Source organism: Oncorhynchus gorbuscha, linkage group LG01, assembly GCF_021184085.1.
Source record: "Oncorhynchus gorbuscha isolate QuinsamMale2020 ecotype Even-year linkage group LG01, OgorEven_v1.0, whole genome shotgun sequence".
Taxonomy (NCBI): Eukaryota; Metazoa; Chordata; class Actinopteri; order Salmoniformes; family Salmonidae; genus Oncorhynchus; species Oncorhynchus gorbuscha.
The window spans coordinates 73,318,328-73,341,215 of NC_060173.1; the positions used below are offsets into that span (position 1 = coordinate 73,318,328).

Below are 22,888 nucleotides of genomic sequence, written 5' to 3' on the forward strand. Positions count from 1 at the left end.
TGAACCTAAACCATTAGAGGGGGAAAGTGCAAAAACAATTGTATCCTACACCACTGACCAACCGGGCAAAAATACATAAGACAGAACAGAGAGGCCCAAGTCATAGCCATGACCGTATGAACTTTATAGCCTATATAGCATCATGAATAAAAAGAGGGACCATACCGTCTGAGATGTTTCCCTATGGCGGTTGGTATTGATTGCCTAACCTCCTGTCCCAGAGTCGTGGTGACCCGGGTATCACAGCCATTAACCGCTGACCGCCAAAGCCTGCGTCATTAAGCGGTGATGGTGGACATCACGGAGTTGGCCCTGAGCCAACAAACTTATGCAAAGCATATCAGCCCTGTGTGTTTGGGTGTGTGTGTGTGTCTCTCAGTTCATGTGGAAGGAGGGGTGAAAAGCAAAAGGGGCATCCACAAGGGCCCCAGTATTTCTTTGGGCAAATCATGGAGCCTCTGTTCACTCAGTAACCCAAAGTGGTAGTGTTACGATACCAAATTTGACTACGATACCAGAGTTTTCACTTCGATACCAGGTTTAGTATCATGATACTCAATTTAAAAAACACAGCGGAAAAAAAGAAAGCGCATTACAGAATAACCACTGAGCTTTCTTTTATTAAACATTGAACAATATGTTGAACTAAAATAACAAATAGAATGGAAGAAGTTTGGAGAAACCAAGACTCTTCCTAGATCTGGCCCCCCGGCCAAACTGAGCAATCGGGGGAGAAGGGCCCTGGTCAGGGATGTGACCAAGAACCCGACAGTCACTCTGACAGCGCTCCTCTGGGAAGATGGGAGAACCTTCCTGAAGGACAACCATATCTGCAGCACTCCACCAATCAGGCCTTTATGGTAGAGTGGCCAGACGAAAGCCACTCCTCAGTAAAAGTCACATGATAGCCTGCTTGAAGTTTGCCAAAAGGCACCTAAAGACTCTCAGACCATAAAAAACAAGATTTTCTGGTCTGATGAAACCAAGATTGAACTCTTTGGCCTGAATGCCAAGCTTCACGTCTGGAGGAAACCTGGCACCATCCCTACGGTGAAGCATGGTGGTGGCAGCATCATGCTGTGGGGATGTGTTTCAGAGGCAGGAACTGGGAGACTAGTCAGGATCGAGGGAAAGATGAACAGAGCAAAGTACAGAGAGATCCTTGATGCAAACCTGCTCCAGAGCGCTCAGGACCTCAGACTGGGGGTGATGGATCACCTTCAAGCAGGACAACAACCCTAAGCACACAGCCAAGACAAACGCAGGAGTGACTTCGGGACAAGTCTCTGAATGTCCTTGAGTAGCCCAGACCGAGCCCGGACATGAACTTGATCAAACATCTCTGGAGAGTCCTGAAAATAGCTGTGCAGCTACGCTCCCCATCCAACCTCACAGAGCTTGAGAGGGTCTGCAGAGAAGAATGGGACAAACTCCCCAAATACAGGTGTGCCAAGCTTGTAGCGTCATACCCAAGAAGAGTTTAGTTTAATCACTGCTAAAGCTGCTTCAACAAAGTACTGAGGAAAGGGTCTTAATACTTATGTAAATGTTATATTGCAGTTAAAAATGTGTAATACATGTGCAAACATTTCTAAAAACCTGCTTTTGCTTTGTCATTTTAGGGTATTGTGTGTAGATTGATGAGGGGGAAAACTATTGAATCCATTTTAGAATAACGCTGTAACGTAACAAAATGTGGAAAAGGTCAAGGGGTCTGAATACTTTCCGAATGCACTGTAGCTAGTCTGGAAAAAGTACAGAAGTTTCGTATAGCGTGCAGCACTACAGTGGCCCATCTGGCAACATAACACATCCTTCTGTGAAATCCCAGTGCTGGAAGACAACGGTTTAAATTGATTTGACCTGAACAAACTGTCTTTCATTTTCTAATAACAACATTCTAAATCCAACATTTTTACTTTCACACAATATGAGCACTTCGGTGAAAATGTAAGCCTATTAAACAGAAACCCACACCACATTAGTCCATAATATTTCAATGAAATAGTGGTAAAGGCTGATATTAGCCAGCCCCAACAGTCCTTGGCCTGGCTGTGGACTGGAGGGGTCTGGGTGGCAGTGGGATAGAGGGCTCTCGGTGGCGGTGACCCTGTGTGTATGTGTGCCCATGCACCATGATGTCACCGCGAGTAGCTGACACTAACCGGCTCTGGCGTGTGCGTTAGCCCTTTTCCATTTTGCGCTGAAGGTCCATCTCCAGTGGATGTTAGAGGTTACGAAACTGCTTGCAAAAAAAAATACATGTCCTCGCTATACTAATGTTCTAATCTCTGGAGGGCTTTCTCTTTGCATCTTGCTGAAAAACAATGATGCAACAGTAAGAGTCTCAACAACCAAATGTATTCAGCATGATTAATGGCTCCAACCTGCGGCTTCCTGCTCTGCAAAATTTGGTGACAGGGGTGATGGGGCAGCACTGATGCGCCCTCCGGGGAGCGCAGGATGTCTCAGTCACGCTAGCTAGCCGGGGTCTCGTCGATCCCAGCCTACCCCCACTGCTACTAGCCCCCCTTCCCCACTGACAACCCCCTCGAAAACATGTTCCTCCCTCCCTGGGCTACACACTGCCACACAATTAGACCACCCCTACACACACACACACACACACACACACACACACACACACCACCCCTCAACTACCAGAGACCCACTGAAAGGCCAATACTTCCAGCCCAGTAAATTCACTCCTCAAACGTATCTACCACATTTAATTTCCGTTTCATTCACCCCCACGTGCACCACACACAGCATGGCTCGTTATTCAGGTGAATTTGCCAGTGGCACGCTGGGGCCAGTGCCAACTGAAAGCTACTGGGGGGAAAACGGGTTGAGATCTGACGGGAAAGCGAATGATACAAGGTTGATACAGACATTGTCAAGTCAAAATCAAGTACTTTCAAGAACTTTTTCAAGCACTAAATTGTCATTTTCAAGGACCTACATTTTATATTTTAATTGTTGTAATAGACTATAAACTAAAAACTTACCCCAAAATGTATGTATTACCACTTTTAGAATAATTACTTTTTTTAATATGCCTACCAAATGGCATTATGCATTAACATTATTTTTACATTCGCAAATACACTACATGACCAAAGGTACGTGGACACCTGCTCATCTCATTCCAAAATCATTAGGCATTAATATGGAGTTGGTCTCCCCGCTGCTGCTATAACAGCCTTCATTCTTCTGGGAAGACTTTCCACGAGAAGTTGGAACATTGCTGCGGGGACTTGCTTCCATTCAGCCACAAGAGCATTAGTGAGGTCGGCCACTGATGTTGGGCGATTAGGCCTGGCTCGCAATTGGCGTTCCAATTCATCCCACAAATAATTTGGTTGTAATTGTAAATGTTGCAGGGTGGCCAACCATCCTCCAGGAGATTCCAGGAGAGCTACTGGGTGTACATTCTTTCTTCCTGCTCCAGAGGAATTTCCACCGAAATCTCCTTACCAAAACCCAGTTTACTTCAATCGACTTGGAATGGCATGGGTTGCTTAAAACAAATTAATGTCACACTATAACTGACTCAGCTACACCAAAACAGAGGCTTGCAGATATTAATAAATGGACAACAGACATAGCCTTTGCGATACAATGAGACAATGAGGCCCTGCCTTGCATTATTCATGTGCATCATACCCCTGTCCCCGCAGGAGGCCTTTTGGTAGTCTGTCAGTGTAAATAAGAATTTCTGACTAGCTTAAGTTAAATAAAGGTCAACAAAAATGATAATACATTAACTCATGAGCTGGGGGGAGCCTCTTAATTAATAAGGGCACAGATATATCTTTGCATGGTATACTGAAACATCTGTACTTTTTCAAAACCAGAACATGTCAACTATTTTCCTGTCTATCGTTGCAGCCGGTGTCCCCTATTGCGCAGGCGCACCGCACCGTGCCTTTGCCTGCTCCACTTACTCATTGCTGGAGCACTGGGAGTCTGGGCTACAACATGTTAACACATGCTGCGTCGAAGTTAACACACTTGAATAATGCAACATTGGCATGTTGAAATTGTTCATTACTGTTTGCAGACTAGAATACTTTTCAATGCATGAAGATAGCGTCCAGCTTTGTAGGCTAACTTTTCTTGCTAGCTTAACGTTACAGCTGAAGCTAGCACATTAAAGCAAAATATCCTGATTTCAAAGCTTATCACACAAAACGTTAAGTTACTTAATCGTATCTCCGTCATACAATTGTTTTTTAGTAAATGTACTTTTCTAGATTTATAAAGTATGCCTTGGATTGCTGTGGTGTCATTTAACAACAAAGGAACCGATTTAATAAATTAACTCGCTGCAGCCGGGATAGGACCAAGAGCTAGAGCGGAGAGTGATGGGGGAGGGAGGGAAGAGAGGCAGAGGAAGGGGCGCAAGTGACCTGCACACACGCAGCAGCCGGATCGGAGCAGGGGAGACCTAGCGGACAGCAGAACAGAGCAACACAGCTAAGCTCAGCCGAGCCGCCATACACAAACAGGGAAGTCGCTAAATCAACCAAAAATCGCCGAGGCAGCCTTAAAAAGTAGCTACATTTGTCACTATACTGTTTCACCGATAAAAGTCGCTCAATTGGCAAAACTTCCCTCATCAAACACAACTAAAATGTGGGCATGTGCATTGTCATGAATGACCTCATTACTGTGTTAAAGAGACAGCGCAAACTTTTAACAAATAAGAGATTGCTACTTATATGCAAATCAGTACAAGAAAAATAAGTCCCAAATGGAAGGGAAACAGATTGTCATCTTTAGCCCCATGAAATCAATGAATGAATCCACACACTCCTATTGAATATTTTTTTCATCTGTATTGTGAATTGGCCCAGGCTACATATGGATTTACTCAGTTTATGAATAGAGATTTACCGTTCAAATAAATTATTACCATTATATTGTTATGTAGTTAGATTGGTTTAAAAAAGTCTAATTAATTGTATAATTGATTAATTCATGCATACATGTCTGTCTCTGAAAAATGTTGACATCAAATTTAAAATGTAATGATATTGAAATGAAAAAGACACCCAACGATTGAACAGAGCAGTAGCTGAGTTGTCTGGATCAAGTGCCATTCTGTGACTTTGGCTAATACGTCTTTGCTATCGTTTTGGTATTGTTTTGGTATCAAGTATCGTGACGGTATCGAGTATCGTGACACACTGTACTAAACCCGGTATCGAAGTCAAAATTCTGGTATCGTGACAACACTAGCTCCAGCATATTTAATGGAATGTAATTCACATTATTGCTGGTAGCTTTCATGTCTCTGCAGGCCCATTTGATTCGAGGCCACCGTTGTGTCCCTGCACTGGTTCTCCTGAGGTGCCAAATTGAGTTTATGGTTGTCATAGTTATGAACACAGCAATCAAGTTATGTCAAGCCCAAGGCCTAAGTCATGTTCTGAAAACAGATCTTCAGAGAAAATTCTGAGTAGTAAAAGTGATCAAATATTGTTGTCCAATTCACATGGAATAGTTACACGGAACTGGCCTCCATATAAGTCAGGGTGAAAAGAAATACATTTCAGCCCCACAGGGGTGGGGAGTGGGGTGGGGTGTTTTTTGTCATATGCGAGACAGGAAGGTCATCCATAGCCTACTCACCAGGTCGATTGACAGGCCTCCTGTCATTATGGTTATGGCAAAATACCTCATGTACAAAAACCAACAAATCAAAGCAGCAATCATTATGGGTTCCAATCCAACTAGACACCTTCAAATGAGAAAATAGCAAACAGATGAGGGCAAAAAATGTACCCCTAAAAATACCCGATGTTGGGGTTTTTCTCTGCCCCTGGGTGAAACTGGTCTCATATTACTTTTTCAATACTAGAACATGAAAAATAGTTCAGTACTAGAATTCTTGTTGCTTTCGGTACTTCTGTCAAATGTGTCTCACGGATCAAGCCAGCCAATGTCCCCCTTATTATAACGCCCACTGTGCCTGCTCTGCTTACTCATTGCTAGCCTGCACTGGGAGTCTGGGCTGCATCATGTTAACTACCCACTCATGAAGCACAGAAGTTAACACACTCGACAGCATAGTAGAAATGTTGAAACTGTTAATTACTGTTCGCAAAACATAGTCCATACAGGCTTAGAACACTTTACACTGCTTCCAGCTTTGTAGGCCAACTTTCTGTGCCAGCTGACAGCTGAAGCTAACATGAATTAATTGCCTTACTACTTTGTTTGTGATGCAAACCATAATGAAAATATGCTAATTTCAAAGCTGATTGCAACTAAAAACTTTATTCATTCACTTCTTCACTCTCTCTCATGTCTCTCCCAAAGATTATCTATCGCCTCAGCAAACTGACTGTGCCCCGACAAGCAGCCCCCCCCCTCTTGCCTCGTGAATGACATGGTTGAAGAGACAGCTTGTTTAATAACAATGCGTGCTACTTCTATGCAAATGTTGTTGATCAGTACAATAAAATGCATGAGCTGGAGCACACCCAGAGAAAATTATTTAATGTTGAGGTGATGACTAACTGTGAATAAACTAAGTTATAAAAACAAAGAGATTCGCACACTCCATTTATACACTGCTCAAAAAAATAAAGGGAACACTTAAACAACACAATGTAACTCCAAGTTAATCACACTTCTGTGAAACCAAACTGTCCACTTAGGAAGCAACACGGATTGACAATAAATTTCACATGCTGTTGTGCAAATGGAATAGACAACCGGTGGAAATTATAGGCAATTAGCAAGACACCCCCAATAAAGGAGTGGTTCTGCAGGTGCTGACCACAGTCCACTTCTCAGTTCCTATGCTTCCTGGCTGATGTTTTGGTCACTTTTGAATGCTGGCGGTGCTTTCACTCTAGTGGTAGCATGAGACGGAGTCTACAACCCACACATGTGGCCCAGGTAGTGCAGCTCATCCAGGATGACACATCAATGCGAGCTGTGGCAAGAAGGTTTGCTGTGTCTGTCAGCGTAGTGTCCAGAGCATGGAGGCGCTACCAGGAGATAGGCCAGTACATCAGGAGACGTGGAGGAGGCCGTAGGAGGGCAACAACCCAGCAGCAGGACTGCTACCTCCGCCTTTGTGCAAGGAGGAGCAGGAGGAGCACTGCCAGAGCCCTGCAAAATGACCTCCAACAGGCCACAAATGTGTATGTGTCTGCTCAAACGGTCAGAAACAGACTCTATGAGGGTGGTATGAGGAAAACGCTCATCCAGAGGCGGCACTCCTAGTGCACGTGGACTCTAATGCAGTGAAACTTAAATCTGTTTTACTTAATTGTACCAGCATGTTAAATGTGCAACCAGAAGAAGAAAACAACTCTAGACCACCTTTACTGCACACACAGAGATGCGTACAAAGCTCTCCCTCACCCTCCATTTGGCTAAGCTGACCATAATTCTATTCTCCTGATTCCTGCTTACAGTAACTTTTAGCTTGCCGTCATGGGATAATCAAAATAAATCTGCCAAGACCTCAGAGAAAAAATGTAGACCTCCACAAGTCTGGTTCATCCTTGGGAGAAATTTCCAAACGCATGGTGTTTATACTTGTGTACGAATGTTTGCGTACAAACAATAGTGCGCAAGTATAAACACCATGGGACCACACAGCCGTCATAATGCTCAGGAAGGAGACGTGTTCCGTCTCCTAGAGATGAACCTACTTGTGCAAAAAGTGCAAATCAATACCTGAACAACAGCAAAGGACCTTGTGAAGATGCTGGAGGAAACAGGTACAAAGTATCTATATCCATAGTAAAACAAGTCCTATATCGACATAACCCGAAAGGCCGCTCAGCAAGGAAGAAGCCACTGCTCCAAACCCGCCATAAAAAAGCCAGACTAAGGTTTGCAACTGCACATGGGGACAAAGATTGTACTTTTTGGAGCAATGTCCTCTGGTCTAATGAAACAAAAATAAAACTTTGGCCATAATGACCATCATTATGTTTGGAGGAAAAAGGGGGAGGCTTTCAAGCCGAAGAACACCATCCCAACCGTGAAGCACAAGGGTGGCAGCATCATGTTGTGGGGGTGCTTTGCTGCAGGAGGCTGTTGCGGTGGCTGTTAATTTATCATCGAATCACAGCCCACTTCAACTTCCCCAAACGGGTGATGATTTAAGAAAAGCGCATTGCCAAAAAAAGCACAATCTTTGCACAAATGTACCTAACCATCAACATCAAAGCCTTTCTTAAAATCAATACACAGAAGTATATATTTTTAAACCTGCATATTTAGTTAAAAGACATTCATGTTAGCATGTTAACTAGGGAAATTGTGTCACTTCTCTTGCGTTCAGTGCAAGCTGAGTCAGGGTATATGCAACAGTTTGGGCCGCCTGGCTCGTTGCAAACTAATTTTCCAGAATTCGAATTAATTATGACGTAACATTGAAGGTTGTGCAATGTAACAGCAATATTTAGACTTAGGGTTGCCACCCGTTCGATAAAATACGGAATGGTTCCGTATTTCACTGACATAATAAACGTTTAGTTTCCGAAATTATAGTTTCTGGATTTGATCATATTTATGACCAAAGTCTTGTATTTCTGTGTTTATTATATTATAATTAAGTCTATGATTTTGATATTTGATAGGGCAGTCTGACTGAGCGGTGGTAGGCAGCAGCAGGCTCGTAATCATTCATTCAAACAGCAGCTCTTAGCAATGCTTGAGGCACAGCGCTGTTTATGACTTCAAGCCTATCAACTCCCGAGATTAGGCTGGCAATACTAAAGTGCCTATTAGATCATCCAATAGTCAAAGGTATATGAAATACAAATGTTAGAGAAAAATAGTCGACGCGTCATAATTCCTATAATAACTACAACCTAAAACGTCTTAACTGGGAATATTGAACCACCAGCTTTCATATGTTCTGAGCAAGGAACTTAGAAACATGAGCTTTTTTACATGGCACGCATTGCACTTTTACTTTCTTCCCCAACACTGTGTTTTTGCATTATTTAAACCAAATTGAGCATGTTTCATTATTTATTTAAGACAAAATAGATTTTATTTATGTATTATATTAAGTTTTAAAAAGTGATCATTGTTCATCCAGTATTGTTGTAATAAAAGACTCTTGAACACAAAATCATATGACTACCCAGACTATTTGCATTGCCCCCCCCCCTCTTTTACACCGCTGCTACTCTGTTGTTATCATCTATGCATAGTCACTTGAATAAATCTCGCTATTGTTATTTTACAGCTGCTCTTTAATTACTTGTTACTTTTATTTCTTATTCTTATCTGTATTTTTGAAAGTTTTTTTAAACTGCATTGTTGGTTAGGGGCTCGTAAGTAAGCATTTCACTGTAAGGTCTACTACACCTGTTGTATTCGCCGCATGTGACTAATAAAATTTGATTTAATTTTGTTTATTTGAGCAATATGAGATGGACGGAAGTTCCATGCAATAATGCTTTATATAAGTCTGTGCATTATCTTGAATTTGTTCTGGATTTGGGGACTGAAAAGACCCCTGGTGGCATATCTGGTGGGATAAATGTGTGTGTCAGAGTTGTGTGTGAATTGACTATGCAAACAATTTGGGATTTAACACAATGTTTCTTATAAAAAGCAGAAGTGATGCAGTCAGTCTCTCCTCAACTCTTAGCCAAGAGAGACTGGCATGCATACTATTTATATCAAACCACTGATTACAATTAAGAGCAAAATGTGCTGCTCTGTTCTGGGCCAGCTACAGCTTAACTAGGTCTTTCCTTGCAGCACTGGACCACATGACTGGACAATAATCAGGATTAGACTAAACTAGAGCCTGCAGAACTTGCTTTTTGTCAAAAAAGCAGAGCATCTCTTTATTATGGCTAAACCTCTCCCCATCTTTACAACCATTGAATCTATATGTTTCGACCATGACAGTTTGCAATTGAAGGGAACACCAAGTAATTTAGTCTCCTCAACTGGTTCAACAGCCACACCATTCATTACCAGATTCAGCTGAGATCTAGCGCTTAAGGAACGATTTGTACCAAATACAATGCTCTTAGTTTTAGAGATGTTCAGGACCCGTTTATTACTGGCCACCCATTCCAAAACAGACAGCAACTCTTTGTTAAAGGTTTCAGTGACTTCATTAGCTGTGGTTGCTGATGCATATATGGTGATGCGTATACCATCAGCATACATGGCCACACATGCTTTGTTTAATGCCAGTGGCAGGTCATTGGTAAAAATAGAAAAGAGTAAAGGGCTTAGAGAGCTGCCCTGCGGTACACAAACGTTACATGTTTGACATTAGAGAAGCTTCCATTAACCTCTTAAGCCTAGCCCTGTTTACTGCCCCAGTTGAAGCTCGCATCCGCTACAAGACCATGGTGCTTGCCTACGGAGCTGTGAGGGGAACGGCACCTCAGTACCTCCAGGCTCTGATCAGGCCCTACACCCAAACAAGGGCACTGCGTTCATCCACCTCTGGCCTGCTCGCCTCCCTACCACTGAGGAAGTACAGTTCCCGCTCAGCCCAGTCAAAACTGTTCGCTGCTCTGGCCCCCCCAATGGTGGAACAAACTCCCTCACGACGCCAGGACAGCGGAGTCAATCACCACCTTCCGGAGACACCTGAAACCCCACCTCTTTAAGGAATACCTAGGATAGGATAAGTAATCCTTCTCACCCCCCCCCCTTTAAGATTTAGATGCACTATTGTAAAGTGACTGTTCCACTGGATGTCATAAGGTGAATGCACCAATTTGTAAGTCGCTCTGGATAAGAGCGTCTGCTAAATGACTTAAATGTAAATGTCTAATGGAGGAATTGGGTACCCATATAAAACAGGATAAATTTGTCAAAAGTTGCTAATATATGCATATAAAAAATATTATAGAATAGAAAACTCTAAAGCTTCTAAAACCGTTTAAATTTTGTCTCTATGTAAAGCAGAAGTCTCAGGGCATGCATTCTCCCAAAATCTCTCTTGTCATGGAAAAAGTTGGCCCAACTTTGACGTCATCTTAAACGCCTTCCCAAACAACTACCGCTCTGGGAACAGTTCCTACGTGTTCAGCGCGAAGCCTGCTTTCAATGGGGCTTCTCATTGTGTGAATCGCGCGCTCACGAGACGTTGAGCGTGCCAAAAGGTCTCGGTCACGTGAAAAAAAAGGGTACGTTTATGCGCTCTCTGCTCCTGCTCTCCCTTTTCTTCAGGATCAATTACAAGACGTGTGTGTTTCACTTCGTCCTCACAATTGCTGTACACCTTTATAACATGTTAAAGCTTAATTATGAACATAGTTTGACAAGTTTACTCGACATATAATATAGAATTTCTACGTTTTGGTGCACATCCACTTGAATTTTGCCTACATTTCGACCGAAAAGTGGCTATTTTGAGAACCGAAAGACGCAGACTTGAAAACTAAACGCTCTTTTGGTAAGTATAATCCCTTCCAGGTCTTTTGATGGAAGAACAGCAAAGGTAAGGGAATATTTATGTGTTAATTTTCGGTTTCTGTCGACTCCAAGATAGAGGAGGCATAATGATACATTTGGAGCGCCGACTCCTAGTATAGCCTAGTAAACGCAAACTGTAACGTTAAAAATAAATGTAACACAGCGTTTGCATTTAGAAGAAGTGTATCTTCCTATACATATGTAAAACATGCATATTTAGTCAAAGTTTATGATGTGTATTCCTTGTTAGCTGACGTTATCTGCCGGAGCTATTTAATTTCTCCTGACATTTTAGTAGCATTTTTTGAAGGATGCGTCATTGTAAAACAGAGATTTATGGATATATATTGAAGATTATTGAAAAAAAAATGAATGTACTGTGTAACATGTTATATTACTGTCATCTGATAAAGATTTCAAAAGGTTAGTGAAATGATTTTTTTTTAATCCTGCGTTTGTTGATTGCATATTTTTTCCTACTTGGCTATGCTAATGAGCTATGTCTGCGGTGGTGGTTTGACATAAATATGTGCTATGTTTTCGCCGTAAAACATTTTAGAAATCTGACTTGTTGCCTGGATTCACAACGAGTGTAGCTTTAATTCAATACCCTGCATGTGTATTTTAATGAACGTTTGAGTTTTAACTAATACTATTAGCATTTAGCGTAGCGCATTTGCATTTCCAGAGCTCTAGATGGGACGCCTGTGTGCCAGGTAGAAGCAAGAGGTTAAAGAAAACCCTTTGAGTGATATTAGATAGATAGCTCTAAATCCACAATGGCAGAGGTTGAAAATCCATAGCACATACGTTTTCTACAACAGGTTATGGTCAATAATATCAAAGGCTGCACTGGCTTCCAGTTGAAGCTCGCATCCGCTACAAGACCATGGTGCTTGCCTACGGAGCTGTGAGGGGAACGGCACCTCAGTACCTCCAGGCTCTGATCAGGCCCTACACCCAAACAAGGGCACTGCGTTCATCCACCTCTGGCCTGCTCGCCTCCCTACCACTGAGGAAGTACAGCTCCCGCTCAGCCCAGTCAAAACTGTTCGCTGCCCTGGCCCCCCAATGGTGGAACAAACTCCCTCACGACGCCAGGACAGCGGAGTCAATCACCACCTTCCGGAGACACCTGAAACCCCACCTCTTTAAGGAATACCTAGGATAGGATAAGTAATCCCTCTCACCCCACCCCCCTAAGTTTTAGATGCACTATTGTTAAGTGACTGTCCCACTGGATGTCATAAGGTGAATGCACCAATTTGTAAGTCGCTCTGGATAAGAGCGTCTGCTAAATGACTTAAATGTAAATGTAAATGTAAATCTAACAGTACAGCTCGCACAATCTTCTTATTATCGATTTCTTTCAACCAATCATCAGTCAAATGTTTTCAGTGCAGTACATATTGAGTGCCCTTCTCTATAAGCATGCTGAAAGTCTGTTGTTAATTGTTTGCAGAGAAATAGCATTGTATTGGGTCAAATACTATTTTTCCAACAATTTGCTAAGAGCTGGCAGCAAGCTTATAGGTCTGCTGTTAGAACCAGTAAAGGCCACTTTTACCACTCTTGGGTAGCGGAATTACTTTGACTTCCCGCCAGGCCTGAGGACAAAGACTTTCCTCTATGCTCAGATTAAAAATATGACAGATATGAGTGGCTATAGAGTCAGCTACCATCCTCAGTAGCTTTCCATCTAAATTGTCAATGCCAGGAGGTTTGTCATTATTGATCGATAACCATACATTTTTCCACCTCTCCCACACTAACTTTACAAAATTCAAACTTGCAATGCTTTTCTTTCATTATTTGTTTTTTATGCATGAATACAATTGCTCACTGTTGGCATTTCCTGCCTAGGTTTGCCCACTTCATGGGGAAATCAAATTTTATTTGTCACATGTGCCGAATACAACAGGTGAAATGCTTAGATACAATGTTTACCCTGAGAGGTTGACTTACTCTCCGGCAACTGAGTTAGGAAGGACGCCTGTATCTTTGTAGGGACTAGGTGCATTGATACACCATCCAAATTGTAACTAACTGTAACTAACTTCACCATGCGTGAAACGTGTATTTTTCTATATATAGATACATCCTATGTGTTTTAATAAAATCAACTATATGCACTGAGCTTGTCTGATGCTTTAAGCGATATGTTTGTTAATTAAGACACAAATGACTAGACTGAATCAGACTTCAATTGATTTGATAGTGCCGGGCCTGGCTCAGACTTGCTGTGCTGTGTTTTTTTTAAAGACAGCAAGCGACTGTGTGACTAGCACACGTTGTTTCTCTCTCCTCCCTTCTGAAGCGACCACCACAAAATGTGTTTCTGAAGCTGCAATATACAATGCATTCGGAAAGAATTCAAACCCCTTGACTTTTTCAACATTTTGTTACATTACAGACTTATTCTGAAATAGTTTAAATAGTTCTTCCCCCCTGTCTACACACAATAACCCATAATTACAAAGCAAAAACAGGTGTACATTTCTTTGCAAATGTATTAAATATAAAAGACTGAAATATCACATTTACATAAGTATTCAGAACCTTTACTCAGTACTTTGTTGAAGCACTTTTGGAAGCGATTACAGCCTCGAGTCTTAGGAGTTCCTCCCATTCTCCTCTGCAGCTCTGTCAGGTTGGATGGGGAGTGTCGCTTCACAGCTATTTTCAGGTCTCTCCAGTGATGTTCGATCGGGTTCATGCCCGGGCTCTGGCTGGGCCACTCAAGGAGATTCAAACACTTGTACCAAAGCCACTCCTGCAGTGTCTTGGCTGTGTGCTTAGGGTCGTTGACCTGTTGGAAGGTGAACCTTTTCCCCAGTTAGAGGTCCTGAACACTGGAACAGATTTTCATCAAGGTTCTTTTTGTACTTTTCTCTGTTCATCTTTCCCTCGATCATGACTAGTCTCCTAGTCCCTGCCGCTGAAAAACATCCCCACCGCATGATGCTGCCACCACCATGCTTCACCATAGGGATGGAGTCAGGTTTCCTCCAGACGTGATGCTTGGCATTCTCATTGGACCAGAAAATCTTGTTTCTCATGGTCTGTGAGTCCTTTTGAGGCCTTTAGGCAAACTCTAAGTGGGTTGTCATGTGCCATTTTACTGAGGAATGGCTTCCGTCTGGACCAAGGCCCTTCTCCCCCGATTGCTCAGTTTGGCCGGGCGGCCAGCTCTAGGAAGAGTCTTGGTGTTTCCAAACTTCTTCCATTTAAGAATGATGGAGGCCACTGTTTTCTTGGGGACCTTCAATTCTTCCAAATTGTCTTGGTACCCTTCCCCAGATATGTGCCAACACAATCCTGTCTCGGCACTCTACAGACAATTCCTTCGACCTCATGGCTTGGTTTTTGCTTTGACATGCACTGTCAACTGTGGGACCTTATATAGACAGGTGTGTGCCTTTCCAAATCATTTCCAATCAATTGAATTTGAGCTCAATTTCGAGTCTCATAGCAAAGGGTCTGAAAACTGTAAATAAGGTATTTCAGTTTTTTATAAATTTGCACAAAAACAATTCTACTGTTTTCGATTTGTCATTGTGGGGTCTTTTTGTAGATTGATTTGATTTAATCAATTATAGAATAAGGCTGTAACGAAACAAAATGTGGAAAATTGGAAGGGGTCTGATTACTTTCCAAATACACTGTAATTACAGACATTTCTGACTGAAAAGTGATGTTACCGAAATCCCTAATTTGTTTTGGAAAAACATTCCTTGCTCTCTCTATGAGGCACATGTACGTAAGAAATAAACTCGAAACGGGAGAATGTTTATTGGTTGTTCAGGAGGTAAAGGGGAAGTCAGATGTGTGGAATACATTTGACTAGTCGTGGAAAATACTTGAGATCAAGAAAATGAAGGTAAGGAGCAAGGTCTGCATGCATATTATGTGTGCCAAACAGGTCATGTTAGATTACGATATAATTTTTCTGACCGTTTGGAACAATGTAAACAACACTAAATACATTATAAGCATACCAGTGTGTCTGTTATATATATATAAAATGTTTTTAAAGTAGTCATTATTACAGCAAAGACTAAAAACAGTTGCATTCATTTGTGAATGCAATCCCCAAAATGGAATCATTTACGCTAAATATTCAATGGTCACTTATTTTATTTTAAAACTAAAATGCTTGATTGCATTTCTAAACCTTGAAACACTTGTATGCTGTGTGATGACATGAACGAATAAATGATTGATTGATACAATGACCTATATAAGTATTGAAATATAGGCCTAAGTAAGTTACGGTATTAAGACTAATCAGGATGCAGCTCAGCTCTATGGTGGCTATACTAGGCTGCTATACTAAGCCTACTAATGGTAATGACATTGCTTTTATTATAATTATGATAATAATAATAGTAATAATAACAACAAGAAGGAGCTCAAGGAAAAAGGAGGGATATTATTATTAATATAATTTCTGACAATCTGCAACATTGTAAACAACACTAAATCAATTATAAATCATACCAGAGAGGCTGGTTTGTAAAGCTTTTATTACAGCATAGCAAAGGTTTTTTTTCAAATCAGAATTTGTGAAATTGTTTATCCGACATGTGGTTGCTGAAGTTTGGTGCTCATGGAATCAGTAGGCTATTAAAAAAGCAGTCAAATAGGCAACAGAAGCAGGATCTGTCTTATTTCTGTAGATATATATGGATGATTTATAAAGCCAGGCACATTTACCAGTTGTGCTATTGATTATAGACCTAATTAAGTTGGTTTTCTCTCCTCACTTGTCTTAGACAATTAAGGCAAGGGCTATTTTGTTGTCTGTCTCCTAACTCCGCCGCATTGTTCTCTACACCAATATGCTGGTTTTCTTTGCTATTATGAACTTAGCAACATGGTCTAGGAAAAGGCTTCAATTCAACAGCGCATTGATGTGTTTCAGAACCGCGGACAGCGACCACTATCCAACGTAGGAGAAAGCGCATTTGTTATAAAATAATATTTTTTATTTGTGTTGCACCATTGTTCTTACATATTATAAACATATACAATTTCAGTAGAACATGTCTCAGGGGCGGAAGCGTAGCCTAGTGGTTAGAGCGTTGGACGAGTAACCTTAGCTGACAAGGTACAAATCTGTCGTTCTGCCCCTGAACAGGCAGCTAACCCACTGTTCCTAGGCCGTCATTGAAAATAAGAATTTGTTCTTAACTGACTTGCCTAGTTAAATTTAAAAAATAAAAAAGACTGATGGACTGTGCCATCCCCACAGCCTCCACAATGGATCAGTCCACTCAGACAGGCATGAATCAGGCCTGATTGATTGATTTTGTCTTGTACACCATTATTATTATTTTTTTGCTACTGCTCGAATAAAAGGAATCTCGGTCGACCAACAGCCTATCGACCAAACAATCGACCAGTCGACTAAATGGGGTCAGCCCTAATTCAATGTCTGCTTTTTTTGTATTTTGAACCACCTACCAATATGTGCCCTTCTTTGCGAGGCATTGGAAACCTCCCTGGTCTTTGTAGTTCTTTATAGTGGAATCTGTGTTTGAAATTCACTGCTCAACTGAGGGACCTTACAGATAATTGTATGTGTGGGGTACATAGATTCAGTAGTCACTCAAGTGAATCCATGCAACTTATTATGTGACTTGTTAAGCACATTTTTACCCCAGAACATACATGTATTTTGGCTTGCCATAACAAAGGGTTTGAATACTTATTGACATTTCATTTTTTATTACACTGAATAGAAATAGAAATGTTTCATGAGCTGAAATAAAATCTCCCCAAAATGTTCCAAGCTTGTTTCTCTTGTATTTTGTGCAAATGTGTTAACATTCCTGTTAGTGAGAAATTCTCCTTTGCCAAGATAATCCATCCATCTGACAGGTGTGGCATATCAAGAAGCTGATTAAATGGCATGATCATTACACGGGTGCACCTTGTGCTGGGGGCAAAAATGTGCAGTTGTCACAACACAATGCCAGCTATGTTTCAGCATGACAGTGCCCCCGTGCACAAAGCGCGGTCCATACAGAAATGGTTTATTGAGATCGGTGTGGAAGAACTTGACCCAATCGAAGACCTTTGGGATGACTTCGAGCCAGACCTAATTGCCCAACATCAGTGGCCGACCTCACTAATGCTCTTGTGACTGAATGGAAGCAAGTCCCTGCAGCAATGTTCCAACATCTAGTAGAAAACCTTCTCAGAAGATTGGAGGCTATTATAGCAGCATAGGGGAGACCAACTCCATATAAATATCCACATATTTTTGTATATATAGATGTATGACCAAGGAAGACTCCACCCCAGCTACTGAAAGAAATTCTAGGGGAAACACTGCCATACTTTTTGGATATGTTACTTCATTTGTAACATTACGTGGTGATTTTAGAGGTGTCATCCCAGAGTGGTTGGAGAGGGGCGAGGGGAATTGTTTTTCCTAGGAACCAGAGTTTTTCCTGATCTGGTAGGCTACCTGAACCAGGGAAACCTCCGGACCCTAGTTTTAGGGTATGACATACTAATACATCACGGTTTTATATGGGCTATGGGCTAATTTTTTCAAATCAGGTCACGTTTGTTTTTTCTGGGATGAAAACATTAAAACACTGTTAAACTGCAGCAACCTTGAATGATATTTTAAAACTAAACTAACATGGGATCCTTTCCACATACAGAGACAACAACTGTGTTTGAACAACAGAACAGGGCTGAGCTTGCTTTATGCAGGGTTGCATTGTGTAGGCCATTGCATCAGTAATTAAAAAGTTACTCACCCAGTATGTCATCACTATTGTGTTGATTGATTAACTCTAGGCAATGTTGGATTGAAAAGGTTGGCTAGCCATCCGAAATTATAAACCAAATTTGATCACATTCACATTTTTTTCTTAACACAAATAAATACACGACCGCTTCGATTCCCCAGAAGGGGTCAACGGGCATAGGCTTCTCTAGACTAACTGCAGCTGTAGTTGTTATCAATAGGCTACAGTTGATCAGACTACAACAGATTCATTGTGCACGAGTTGACAAATCATCCCTCCCTCGTCCCTCTTTTCAACACTTTTGTGTCAATATTTTGTTCTTATTAAACCAAATCAAAAGTGCTGGGACAAATGCCAGCTTGCCACACGTATGCCTGCGTCCAGGCTGTGCTGATCTCTGCGATTTAAATCGCCACACAATTCTACAAATGAATAAACATGTCCTATATGTATGATCAACTATCTAGACATGTTCTGATAGTCTCAATATTTTTAGACAGTGTGTCAAAATGTCGATATACTATTGATTTTTTTTTTTTCATTTTATTGTGGCGGGAATGACGATACATAACTTCAAACACCCATTAGTACCAAATACAGTATTTAATTCAACAAGAACACCACACATTTCTTGAACCAATACTGTAGCCTATATTATAGGCTATACATTATTCGTTTACATCAAATGGTTGACCACAACAACGCCCAACCATGCTGTGATTTAACCTAAATAAGTGACCTTCTGAAAACCCATAAGGCAGGTTGTTCATGGGCTATAATAGCCTGGCACACAATTTAGCAACGTAACCTACCACATTTCAATTTGGTGCTTTCGTTTTATTCGGGGGAAACTTGGCTCCATTTTGAATCGTATCTAATTTTGTTCAAACGCCATGACTTTTCAAATGCTATCTATCACAGGTCAAAAACGGACCATGGCTTGGTAGCCTACTTCAAATACGAAATCTAGAGAAAATCGAATATTTTTCTCACCAAGCGAACTGTTCAACTGACAGCGCTCAACTGAACAACTAGTCATTCCGTCAACTAATCGTGTAGAGTTCCCCGCCAAAAGAACATTACAATGTATCCCTTTCATTAAACTGCGGCTCTGCACATGCGGTCTCCCTGGATCTTCGTTGTAGTACACTGTATATTCGCAACTAGCAGACACGACAGCCGAACACAACATGATAACGTCAGCTCAATGTAACTAAACAAGGTGCACATTTGTATTAAATAGGGGCGACTACATTTAAGGCAAGAGCCATGTTTGTACGCTGTCTACAAGAACATATTAAATAAACACACCCGGAACCCAAGCATACCATCCGTCACACCGAGAAGACGTCAATACTTACAGTAGTGTTGCAATTAAAAGGGAAGCTTTCAGTTCCATGAAAGAGGTGCTCGTCCTTCCTTCAATTTAAAAGCAAAGAGCGCCTCTTGTATGTTTTATGGGTTGCAGAATTAATTGGCTTGAAAGCGCCGCTCTTACAGTTGCATGCACACGCCGCAATACAGACAGACTATGCTATGTTCCTCTAGCGGTGTCAGTCCTCCGGCGCAAGCAATGGGAAGGATAGATAAACAGGACAGTGTGAATGCAGAAACACGTAATCGGATCTATCGGTCTGTCGTGCTGAACTGCGCATGTGCATCCCTGTCAAATGAATCGGACGCACAGGGTACGTTCGAGCGAATCATTTTTGTCAAGTCGGTGACCATTGTTCACCGCCTTTCAATGTGTGTTGCATTATGGGGATAAAATGTTCCGACTTGATCCTACATATCGACTGCATGCACTTAACAAACATCATGTGATCAAAGGTCATTAAGTGTTGACTACAGTAGACTGCAAGTTTCTGCAGTTGCTCTTCAGCAACTTCATCCTGCTGTCGGAGGCTCTATTGTGAAACAATTAGGGTATTTTTGTTTGACCCACGCGAACGTGACCAAAGATGTGACGAACAGGAACCAACTTTGCCGCAATTCATGTAGACCTATACCCACTGGGCACAGACGTAAATTCAACGTCTATTCCACGTTGGTGACGTGGAAAACAACGTTGATTCAACCATTGTGTGCCCAGTGGATACAGTGAATATATATATATATATATATATATATATACATGAATATATATATATACATGAATGTGATAGTAGAGGCTCTCTCTCACCAATTGATTGTACAATGTGCACAATAAATGTTTAGTTTGTAAGTGTGAGATATGAGATGTTTATTTCCACATTATATAGAACAACTTGGTAACACTTCCTTTAAGGGGTCCTTTTACAGTGTAATTACATGTGTAATTATTCTGTAACAAGTATTGTAGTTAACTCTAACAACTCTCAGGTTCAATGTAATAACAACATGCACCTGGTAGTAATTGCAGTTTGTAATTACAGAAGTGTAACATCAAACGCTTGTCACCATTCTAGTTACAAATGGGCAGGTTTCCACTAAATTCACAAAATTAGTGTTTTGCTTCTTCTCATTTGCATCAAATTCATTAACAACTGTGCGCTGGGTGTCTGAGAAATTGTAGTCTATGCCCAATAGGCTCCAATTACTTAACCATGAATTACTTAACCATGAATGTGTGTTGTTCAAAATATATCTAGCACTTGCCCCCAAAATAAAGCGGATAATCTGGTTGAACTTGGTTGAGTTTACGAAAACAGATTTAATACGAGTCTCATCCCAGATGAGGAATAAGTGTCATGCAGGTGAAAGAGGACCCAAAAGCGACTTGGCGAAAACAGAGTCTTTAATCCAGTAAAGTAAATACAAACAAAAAACACAACTTTCACTCGAAATGACGAGGACAAACTGGAGACTCGATCTTGAACAGCAGGTGAACAGCAGGTTGCCTCGGGAAGGCACTTGAACCAGACAGACTCAGACACCTGCTCACCACGCAGCATCTGAGGAAAACACGACACGACAGGGCGATACACAAACACAGCACGGTGAATTCTAGACAAGGAACCGACAGGACAGGAACGGAACACAAAGGAAGAAATAGGGACTCTAATCAGGGGAAAGGATCGGGAACAGGTGTGGGAAGACTAAATGATTGATTAGGGGAATAGGAACAGCTGGGAGCAGGAACGGAACGATAGAGAGAAGAGAGAGCGAGAGAGTGAGAGAGAGAGGGGGAGAGAGAGGGATAGAAAGAGGGAAAGAACCTAATAAGACCAGCAGAGGGAAACGAATAGAATGGGAAGCACAGGGACAAGACAAGATAATAAATGACAAAACATGACAGTACCCCCCACTCACCGAGCGCCTCCTGGCGCACTCGAGGAGGAATCCTGGCGGCAACGGAGGAAATCATCAATGAGTGAACGGTCCAGCACGTCCCGAGACGGAACCCAACTCCTCTCCTCAGGACCGTAACCCTCCCAATCCACTAAGTATTGGTGACCCCGTCCCCGAGAACGCATGTCCATGATCTTATGTACCTTGTAAATAGGTGCGCTCTCGACAAGGACGGGAGGGGGGAGGGAAGACGAACGGGGGTGCGAAGAAAGGGCTTGACACAGGAGACATGGAAGACAGGATGGACGCGACGAAGATGTCGCGGAAGAAGCAGTCGCACAGCGACAGGATTGACGACCTGGGAGACACGGAACGGACCAATGAACCGCGGAGTCAACTTACGAGAAGCTGTCGTAAGAGGAAGGTTGCGAGTGGAAAGCCACACTCTCTGGCCGCAACAATACCTTGGACTCTTAATCCTGCGTTTATTGGCGGCTCTCACAGTCTGTGCCCTGTAACGGCAAAGTGCAGACCTCACCCTCCTCCAGGTGCGCTCACAACGTTGGACAAACGCTTGAGCGGAGGGAACGCTGGACTCGGCAAGCTGGGATGAGAACAGAGGAGGCTGGTAACCCAGACTACTCTGAAACGGAGATAACCCGGTAGCAGACGAAGGAAGCGAATTGTGAGCGTATTCTGCCCAGGGGAGCTGTTCTGCCCAAGACGCAGGGTTTCTGAAAGAAAGGCTGCGTAGTATGCGACCAATCGTCTGATTGGCCCTCTCTGCTTGACCGTTAGACTGGGGATGAAACCCGGAAGAGAGACTGACGGACGCACCAATCAAACGACAGAACTCCCTCCAAAACTGTGACGTGAATTGCGGGCCTCTGTCTGAAACGGCGTCTAACGGGAGGCCATGAATTCTGAATACATTCTCGATAATGATTTGTGCCGTCTCCTTAGCGGAAGGAAGTTTAGCGAGGGGAATGAAATGTGCCGCCTTAGAGAACCTATCGACAACCGTAAGAATCACAGTCTTCCCCGCAGACAAAGGCAGACCGGTAATGAAGTCTAGGGCGATGTGAGACCATGGTCGAGAAGGAATGGGGAGCGGTCTGAGACGACCGGCAGGAGGAGAGTTACCCGACTTAGTCTGCGCGCAGTCCGAACAAGCAGCCACGAAACGGCGCGTGTCACGCTCCTGAGTCGGCCACCAAAAGCGCTGGCGAATAGACGCAAGAGTGCCTCGAACACCGGGATGACCAGCTAACTTGGCAGAGTGAGCCCACTGAAGAACAGCCAGACGAGTGGAAACAGGAACGAAAAGGAGGTTACTAGGACAAGCGTGCGGCGACGCAGTGTGCGTGAGTGCTTGCTTAACCTGTCTTTCAATTCCCCAGACTGTTAACCCGACAACA

The 22,888-nt window shown here is 42.3% G+C and overlaps 1 protein-coding gene across 2 annotated transcripts in view; it reads right to left on the minus strand.

Annotated features, from left to right (window-relative positions):
- adarb1b (adenosine deaminase RNA specific B1b) overlaps positions 1-19,834 on the minus strand; it is a 180,836-nt gene extending 161,002 nt beyond the window's left edge. For both annotated transcript variants that reach the window (XM_046359657.1, XM_046359647.1), the window contains exon 1: positions 19,562-19,834. The gene's annotated coding sequence lies outside the window, so the exon portion shown is untranslated. The remainder of the gene's footprint in view (positions 1-19,561) is intronic.
- Between the last annotated feature and the right edge of the window lie 3,054 nt (positions 19,835-22,888).